Source organism: Silene latifolia, chromosome 6 (genome assembly GCF_048544455.1).
Source record: "Silene latifolia isolate original U9 population chromosome 6, ASM4854445v1, whole genome shotgun sequence".
Classification (NCBI taxonomy): Eukaryota; Viridiplantae; Streptophyta; class Magnoliopsida; order Caryophyllales; family Caryophyllaceae; genus Silene; species Silene latifolia.
In genome coordinates this window covers 113,113,101-113,122,354 of record NC_133531.1, presented here as the reverse complement: position 1 = coordinate 113,122,354, position 9,254 = coordinate 113,113,101, and the positions used below count along the sequence as shown (strand labels likewise).

The 9,254-nt window shown below is 38.5% G+C and overlaps 1 non-coding gene across 1 annotated transcript; it reads left to right on the top strand.

Moving 5' to 3' along the window:
• Window positions 1-229: 229 nt before the first annotated feature.
• On the top strand, window positions 230-336 carry LOC141589298 (small nucleolar RNA R71). Its single transcript, XR_012520243.1, has one exon. It is a non-coding gene; the product is annotated as a small nucleolar RNA R71 (small nucleolar RNA).
• Window positions 337-9,254: the final 8,918 nt, after the last annotated feature.

Here is a 9,254-nt window from a genome sequence, read left to right as displayed (position 1 = left end):
GGCAATTTGAGCTAGCAAAACGGAGTTGTTGGAGTATTCTTCTTTACCTTTGGATGGCACAACTCGGGAATTGACATATTGTGCATCATGGACCGCCATAGATTCGATCGTGGCATGAGCAAGGTCGGTGTCAATTTGATCAAACCGCCCATTGTTGGCGGAATCAAGAATCCTTCGGGACTCGGCACAACATCCATTGTAGAATGTTATTGCTAGAAACCAATCATCTAACCCATGATGTGGGCATTGACTTTGAAGCTCTTTGTACCTCTCCCAAGCCTCATATAAGCTCTCAAGAGCTTGTTGACGGAATCCGGTGATTTGGCTCCTCAAAGTTTGAGTTTTCTCCGGTGGAAAAAACTTTTGATAGAAGGCTAGAGTCAAAGTCTCCCAATTGGTGATTCCCATGGCGGTGAGTTCAAGGCTATTGATCCAAAGTTTGGCCTTGTCCTTCAAAGAGAAAGGGAAAAGTATTTCCCTTATTTGGGCTTGAGTGACGCCCGTTTGACGGATCATGGAACAATAGTCACAAAAATTTTGCACATGCAAATTGGGATCCTCCAAAGGACTTCCCCCAAATTGCTTCCTCTCCACAAGGCTAATGAAAGCCGGTTTGATCTCGAAGTCCGGTTCGGTGATTTGAGTGGTTGTGATACCGGTCGGAAGCATGGCCGCGGTGGGCTTTGAGTGATCGGAAAGTTTTACCATCTTTTTGGTAGTAGATGGTGGTGGTGGTGGAGATGATGAACTTGAAACCTCCTGCTCTTCAAGGGCTTCTAGATCGTCTAAGTAAGACTTCCTAGCACTTTCGGCTTGTACGGGAGAAGAGGCCTCTTTCACTTCGTTCCAAAAACGTCGTCTTCTCCTAAAGGTTTTCTCAGGATCGGAATCCGGTGAAAGCAATTCTCCACGACGAGAGGACCTGGGCATAAGACAACAATTTATAGAGAAATGATAAGTAACGGTCTCAAGGAACATGTGTTCCCCAAGACAAAGGAAAACAAGATAAAAATCAACAATTCAAAACGCAATAAAACCGTTTCCCCGGCAACGACGCCAAAATTTGATAGGCTTGTCGTGTACCTATGCAAAGATAATTACCCTAAACAACAAGTTAATGTAGCAATAGGGGTCGAACACAAGGAAACGGGAATTACGTTGTGAAATGTTATGGAAAGATTCTTATCAAGGTTGATTTCGTTTTTGGTTTGGTTTTTTGTTTGATGATTAACAGAAATTTTATTGTAAATTATATAATAAAAAGGAGTCTAAGGGGTTCGGATCACACATGAAAAGGTAAACATATGATTATGATAAATTCGGTACTAATGATATTGTCAATTGTTTAGGCTTAAAGATACCTACCTTGCGGCATTAGCATCAACCATGGACCGGGTCCTAGAGAAACTCCCGTCCAGGACTAGGTCGTCCTACTACACATGCTTCGTCTAATTCGGTTCCATGCCTCTCGACTTTTAGAACGAATGAGCACACTTAATTTATGAATAAGGCCTTAAACAAAGATTAAACATTATGGTACAAACATGTGATAGAAACAATAGAACAATATTATTTATCAACCTATTTTAACACATTATATATTTGATTTTGCATGGCTCCCCTAACCCTTAGACTAGGATATTTAGCTACTCATGTTGGAATATAAATTGCAAACTATATTATAAGAAATGCTAAACATGGTTGTACGAATGATAGAATCTAAATGATGAAACATAAAACAAAACTAATGATAAAATGATATGATGATCGAGCTAATGATAAATTATACGATAACTAAAGTAGAAAAGTAAAATGGTGAACTAGAAATAGAAATACCGTAAAGAAATGGACTTGCAAGGAAGAACAAATAACCAAATTAACTTGAATAAGAAAAGCTTGAACAATAACTTGAGTGTCGAACAAAATGTTGAAGGATTAAACTAAGGAAGGCTTAACAACTTGTAAACTAAAATGAGAAAACTAATGAGAGAAATATAATGCTTAAGGCTATTCTAAAGTAAAATGAGACGTAAAATTGGATGCCCTAAGCCTTGGAAGGTCTCTCCTATTTATAGGAGAGGAAGAAGAAACATAAGAAATCAATGAGCATGCAGCCCCGATCGGGGTCGTGTGTTTCCGGGTACTTTGGCTTAAATTCTTGTTTAATGCTTGAGGTAATCCAATATTTGCGATAAATGATCCTTAATTCACCCGGTTAATGCTTCATAAATCCTTCTAAGAGCATCCAAATGAGCATCCTAAGCTTTGATATTTTCCACATGATTTTTGGACTATTGGGCTCTTTGTACGATCATTTTGCATTTCTCACACAAACTTGCTTGGGCTTGGAAACACCTTTCATTGTCATACTTGGTCCATCTTGTTTCCACTTAACTTAGTGAACTTGGTGTATGCTAATGTGATAGGAAAAAGCCTCTAAATGCTTAGATTTCTACAAAAGCGTAACAAACACGACAATACACCTAGAACACAAGATTAGCTCAAAAATATACTAGTTAAAATACGATGAACAATAAAAACCGAGCTAAAATGAGGGATAAAGGTATATATAAAATGAACATATCATCCCCACTAGCAGTGTGGGTTACATGTTGCGATGGATAACCTGGCAGGGCTACACATTTTAGTGTGTAGTCAGTTATTACTGATTGTTAGAGTTGGAGTATTGGTTGATTGTGTTGTATTGTTTCTGCTGTAAATTCTTAATTTGGTTATACAGTTGACTGATCCCGTTTTATGTTTTCAAAACTGTGATGATCTATTCGGGGTTGGTGAGCAGTTGACTTATCAAGTGACGGATGTTGAGATAGCTCGCGGGATATGATGTGCGGATTCATTACTTGTTGCATCGTTTAGCTCTAGTTGAGTTTAGTTTCTTAACTTTTGGTTTTGGTTGTACCGTTTTGGAGTTTTAAGACTTGTAACCTTTTTCTTTAAGTTGTTTTAATAAAAGTTGTTTCATTATGGTTTCTATGATGCGTACTACCTTGGATAACCGAGATGGTAGCACCCTTATATTTTAAGATGGTCCTTGGTAAGGCACTTTGGTATATGGGGGTGTTACAAAGTGGTATCAAAGCAGCGATTTTTGAACCTAAAACCAATGAACAAAATGAACATATGGTGTCTAATTAAAATGAACCCTAGTAAGAATTGTTTGGAGTGACTGGAAAGGTTTGAGAGACGTCTCAAAACCGCAATGTTGCCCATACGAGTTCGCACTGGTCACTACTAGATGTGTCTTGGGGATCGGTGTATGCTTTTGTTTATATTTGTGTTTTATAAAGCGATTTGCATATTATGGTTCGAGATGAAATTGCATGAGTTGTCTTCATATGCTGTGAAATAGTTGAGGTGATAACATGGCATGTTTAGTAGTTGGTTGCGTACATTTTGTTATACTTGATGGTATAAACATGTGTATAGTATTAGACTTGGAAGGATGAGCATGAATTGATAGATGTTATTGTGCGGTTGGTGGAGGAATTGTTTATGTGGTAACGTGAATGGGGGTAAGAAAGGTTGAACATGACTTCTAGCATGTGTAGTATATGAATGTGTGTTTAATTTACATGTTGCATGATAATATTATACTGGCTTAGAAGTATTGGGTTGCTATTATTTGCTTTAATAATGTTTAAGTTGTTTTGTTAAGAAAATTTGATTTGTATGGAGTCCGATTTTGGTAAGTTGTGTTTATATGGTCATAAGTAGAGTTCTAGGAATGATATTGATGTGATTTCAATTGGAGGTGATTGGTTGTTCTCTTACAATTCTAACGATAGGTCACACACCCAAAATGACCAAGAAACGAGTGAGATATGACTGTTTTACGAAACTTGGACGTAGCTGAGAATTGTGAAAGGTACTCGGCCGAGTATCCCGTACTTATCCGAGTATACCTTTGTACTCGACCGAGTATCCCGTACTCGACCAAGTAAGCTTTCTGTGATATTTTGGACAGCTACTGGAGTCGTGAAACTCGGCCGAGTAGTACCGTACTCGACCGAGTGCGAGCTTGTACCCGACCGAGTCTCTCATTAAGCAGTTGATGTTTCATTTTGAGTCGTAGGTTATGTGCATACATTTGTCTTGGGTCTTAAATCATTCTTTTACATATGTGTTAGTCCTGATGCGTAAGTTATCGGATCCTATGACGTGGAAAGTACCACCTTACGATGGGTGTGAGTTTGGTGTCTGGGGGAAGACATGTGGTTATGCGCAGCTGTAATGGATAGTGGAAAGAGGAAGTGAATTTGATGAGTTTATCGAGGCAAGGAGCACCCTTTGTGAGGTATGGTGAGTGATATGGTCATGGGCTTGAGTAATGTAATGATAAGCGTATATGGTCGCGTGGTAACGTGGGTGGTAATGTAAGTCCGAGAAATGTGAGAATAAAAGTTTGAAATGAGGGATATAAATTATGGTAAATTGGGATATGTAGGGATTTCTGGAGGGATATGATTATGACTATGTTGGGTGAGAATATGTGTAATGGAAGGTCGTGATAGAAAATAGAAAAGATTGGTGTTTAGTGAGCTTAGATCGATGGATGCCGCAATGAGGATTTGTATGTAGTGGTTGTGTTTGGGAATTTAGATTACTAGGAGGTGAGCCTAGTGTGTAATTCTTTGGGAAGTAATGGGATAAGATGAATCTTGGTTTCCGGAGATGTTAAAAGGAGATGAAATCAATTAAGGAGAAAACATTGAGTGGATGGACTTATTCGTGGGTGAGTATGAGTGAGTAGCATGATGAGAGGAAATGTTGATCAGAAATGACTGAGACGTTACTGATATAGGCTAATGGGATTTGATTTTTAGGAAGTAATGAGAAGGTAACGGTATGATTAAAGAACTAGGCAGTAGGGGTAATGAGTTGAGTGGAATATGTGTGTTGTCAAGTGCAATGGGACAAGAAGAATGGGAGTAAGTCGAGTGAATGTTCACAAAAGTTATGGGCCATGAAATTAAGGAATCGTGGAGATGTAGGATACTATCATGAGGGTGCGAGTTAAGGAATATATATGAATTGCAGGACGACTTATTAATCATGAGTCTTGAAGAATTAAGGGAGTAAGAAGTTGGTAGAGTATTTGCATGGTCTGAGACTTTGGTGGTGAGCTAGGTGACGATACGATTAAGGACATAATTAGTATGGATATTGAGGTAATTATGTTGATAGGAATTATGGAGTTTGCTATTGGGGATTGGTATTCATGGTTGTGAGGGAGCATAAGGTGTGGAAATAGAGAGCGTTTGCCGGTAATCGAGTATTGGTTATATGGTCACTTTGGTCAGGTGGTGGTAATTATGCGAATTGGAGAATGTGTTATGAAGGGCATATGAGTGTAACCTCATGAGAGAGATATATTATCAAGTGGTAGCTTACGTGAGCTAGAATGGCTATTTAGATTTGAATATGTGTTTATGATGTGTGTAAGTGATTGTGTGAGGTTATGACCTCGTGAGTAGTAGTATGGGATGATATTCATAAAGTTGTTATCTGGTTAATCTGTAATACTCCGTATTTTAATAATAATTTATAAGAATAATTTATGTAATTTAATAATTGATTAAAGACATTTCTAATAATCAATACAAGTTAGACGTTAATTAAATAATAAATTAAGTATCCAAGTTGGGAATTGGGTTTGGCTAATATTTGTGCTTTGGGCTTAGTTGGTAATCAAGTGTTGGACCGTGTGCCATTGATTTGTTGGGCTGAAATTTATTAAAATAGTGTGAGTGTAATCGGGATTTATATCGGGAATTAATAATAATATAATATGGAAATAATAATATATAAAAGTAATAATAATTATATCAATAATGATAATAAGCTATGGCAAATAATAAATTAGTAAGTATTATATGAGGAAATCATAGTTAAGGTAAGGCTAATAATATGTGATAATAATAATAATGATATAATTATAATGACAATTCCTATACTAATTGGAATAAGGAAAGTTACATAGTTTCCTAATTGGCCTCGTATTCTCTAAATCTTACACTATAAATACCACCTTAAATCTGAAATAATTCATAAATTAAAAGAAGGAGCTTTAGGAGACGGAAGAAGAAGGAATTAACATAAATCAATTAATCAACTCGAGGTAATTATTCATCTTAAATCGATTTATATTCTTTTCATGCAAGCATCTTTAGATCGATAGTATGACTTCTATAGACCACCATAGGTCTCGGGAATTGGACCTATAGCGACATTGAACTTCCAAGTTTCTAACCTGACCATTGTTGACTGTTATTGACTGTGGTAGGGTGGTGTTTAGGGCGGCTAAAGGTGGCTGGCCAGGGGGTTATACGGGTTTGGTTGTGGGTGATTGGAATGGGTAATTGAACCCTTAATTGACCTCGTCTTGACCTAGATATGGAGGGGTTGTGACGGGGGAAGGTGGTCGGTCCTTTTGGTGGTGGTGGTATGGTGGCAGGTGGCGGTTTGTGCAGGTGGTGGCCGGAAATCGCAAAGAACATGGGAGAGCAGGGGTTTTGACGCAACTGTTTTAAGACGAGCATCGTGGTCACGTTTCTGACCGTGAGTGAGGTTGGAGGGTAGCTTTGAAATCGTCGTGGACTAGGGGTGAGAATGGTGGTGGCTGGAGGTGGTGAGGTTGGGTGTGGTTGTCGGGGTTGGGCTGTTTTGGGACACGGGTTGAAGGGGGTTGTGGTTGGTGTCGTGTGATAGGGCGTGGGTTTGTGGGTTGTTGTTGGTGGTTTAGCTGGTGGTTAAGGGCGAGTTGGATGCGTGGGGTTGCAGGCTAGGGGTGTCGAGGCTGGGTGGTGGCTTTGGTGGTTGTGTTGTCGGGTATGGTGGGTTTTTTTGTGGGGGGTGTTGAATCGTGTATTGAGTGTGTTGGGGAGTGGTTTATAATCGGGTTTTTATTAGTTAATTCGGGTGACTCGGGTTTTAGTAATCGGGTTTTCAATATCATAAACTTTAATAATTATAATAAATAAAATAATTGGTTTAATTAATATATTAGAAGGAATAAATAAATAAATAAATAATTGAATTAAATTGAATTATAATATTTTGATTAAGTGACGGTTGTGAAGAATTATAATCGGATCGGATTTGCTTTATTTATTTGGATTGCTTGAGCTGCTTAATTGGAATTGCTTGCCAGGTAGGGATAAATCCTACTCAATTTTTACTCGATAATGTTTGTTGGATGGTTTACGTTAAAGTGAATTGATCGTATATATGTGAATTGTGTTGGTTGATATAATCGTAATTGTTGGAAGGGAGAATTATATTGCATATGTTGATTAATGATATCATAATTGTTGGAAGGGTGAATTATATCGAATTGTGTTGGTTAAATTGTGATGAGGTGATTTGAATTGTTATCGTTGATTGAGAATGTGATTATTGTGAAAAGCTGTGCGACAGTCAGTTGTACGTTGTTGAGGGAGTTTGTACACTGGGGTGATGGTAATATGTACGTTGTGAGGGAGGGGTACTATTACATATTGGCGGTACGTTGTTAAGGGAGGGGTACCAAAGTAATGTGAGCACATTGTTAAGGGAGGTGTGCTAAGTAAAAGGACGGAACACGTTGTCAGGGGGTTGTGCAATGTAAAAAGAAATTGGATTGTTATCGTATGTTTTTGTTGTTAGTATTTATTCATACTCAACCTCGCGGTTGACAGTGTATTCGTGAACACCTGCGGTGAACCGTTTTATGGGGAGCAGATTTGACAGGTACCAAAGATTAGCTGACCTGGGAGCATTGGAATGAGAGCCAAACTTGGAACCTTAGAAGAAGTCTAGATCACATATATATAGTTATATCACTTATTTATTTTCCGCTGCGAGTTGTATTTATTTTTATATTAAGCTTTAGTTGGATAAAATTGTAAAACATATGTAATCATTAAAGTTTTTAATTTAAAGTACTTTGGTGAGTTGGTCTTTGTTATTCACTACCTCGAGAAACCGAGATAGTAACGGTCCTATTTATTTGGGAATGTCTAGCTAAAGGCTCCCGAATAAATGGGGGTGTTACATAATCCGTGTAATGGGTGGTTGGATGAGTCGTGAGATGATCGTTGTGTCAGGACACTGTTATTAGTAATTTGGTTGTTGTGTTCCAGGTTGCGATCCGGGCACGGTGCATGCTCTGTGTTGCGATCCGGGTACTTTCGCGTTGCGGTGCGGCTGTTGGTGGCGGTGTTGCGATGCCGTCATCGGTTGCGGTGGAGTAGGTGGGGTACTTGTGAGATGAACTTTTGAAAGATTATGCGAGTCTAGTATGGGCATATAGATTGTTGTTCTATTTACTAGTGTTTCTTGTAATTTTGACTTGTGGGTGAGACTAGAGTATAATATGGAAGAGAGTTGCATATGTGGTCGATGTTGTCATAGTTACAGTGATACCTTGTTGAAGAAACATAGTTGTGGGAGGTGGTTGGAACACTTTCGATCTTATGTTAGAAGAGACTTTTGTTGACATAGTTGTGGCAAGTAATTAGCGGAACATGTGGGTACTGAGATGGAAGTTGAAGTTGGTTCATGGTCTTTTATCAAAGCAGTAAGTATGGAGTGTTTGGGAATTAGTATCATGTTAAGTTATGGACAATTTTGATGACAATAAAAAGGGGAACTTAAGGATCAAGTGGGTGTGTAACAATTTTGGGTCGTGAGTTAGGTGGTGAGGGTAGGTACGTGAATAGAAAAGAATGTGGTTGTGCGGTAATGTGGAAGAGTTGTGGTAGTGGTTATGTTGAGGATTTTGTGGTACATGTTAGGTGGTGTACGAAATGATTAGAAGTATGGAAACTGTTAGAGAGAGAGAGAGAGAGAGAGAGAGAGAGAGAGAGAGCCTCGGAATTGGGAATGGTTATCGGTGTTGAGGTTATAGTCGGCTAACAGTGCCATGAGATGGTGATAAGGGGAAGGAATAGCTAAGGATCTAGTACTAGTTGGGTTACGAGGATGTAACATTTATCGTAAGAGAAGTAGGATGCGACAAAGAGAGTTTGATGGTTATGCGTACTGTGGTATATTTGGAAGTGTTGAGTCTTGAAGTGGAATAAAGGATGGACTTGTGGTTGATATTATGAAAGGTAAAGGTTATGCTTGTAGTAGTATGTATTTTATATGTATGGTTTGTTGGGGCTGGTGTCCTCTACAGTTAGTGCAATGACATATAAATCTCTAAAAGGATCAAAGGGTATACTTTTGTATTATTATCAGTTGGTCCACGT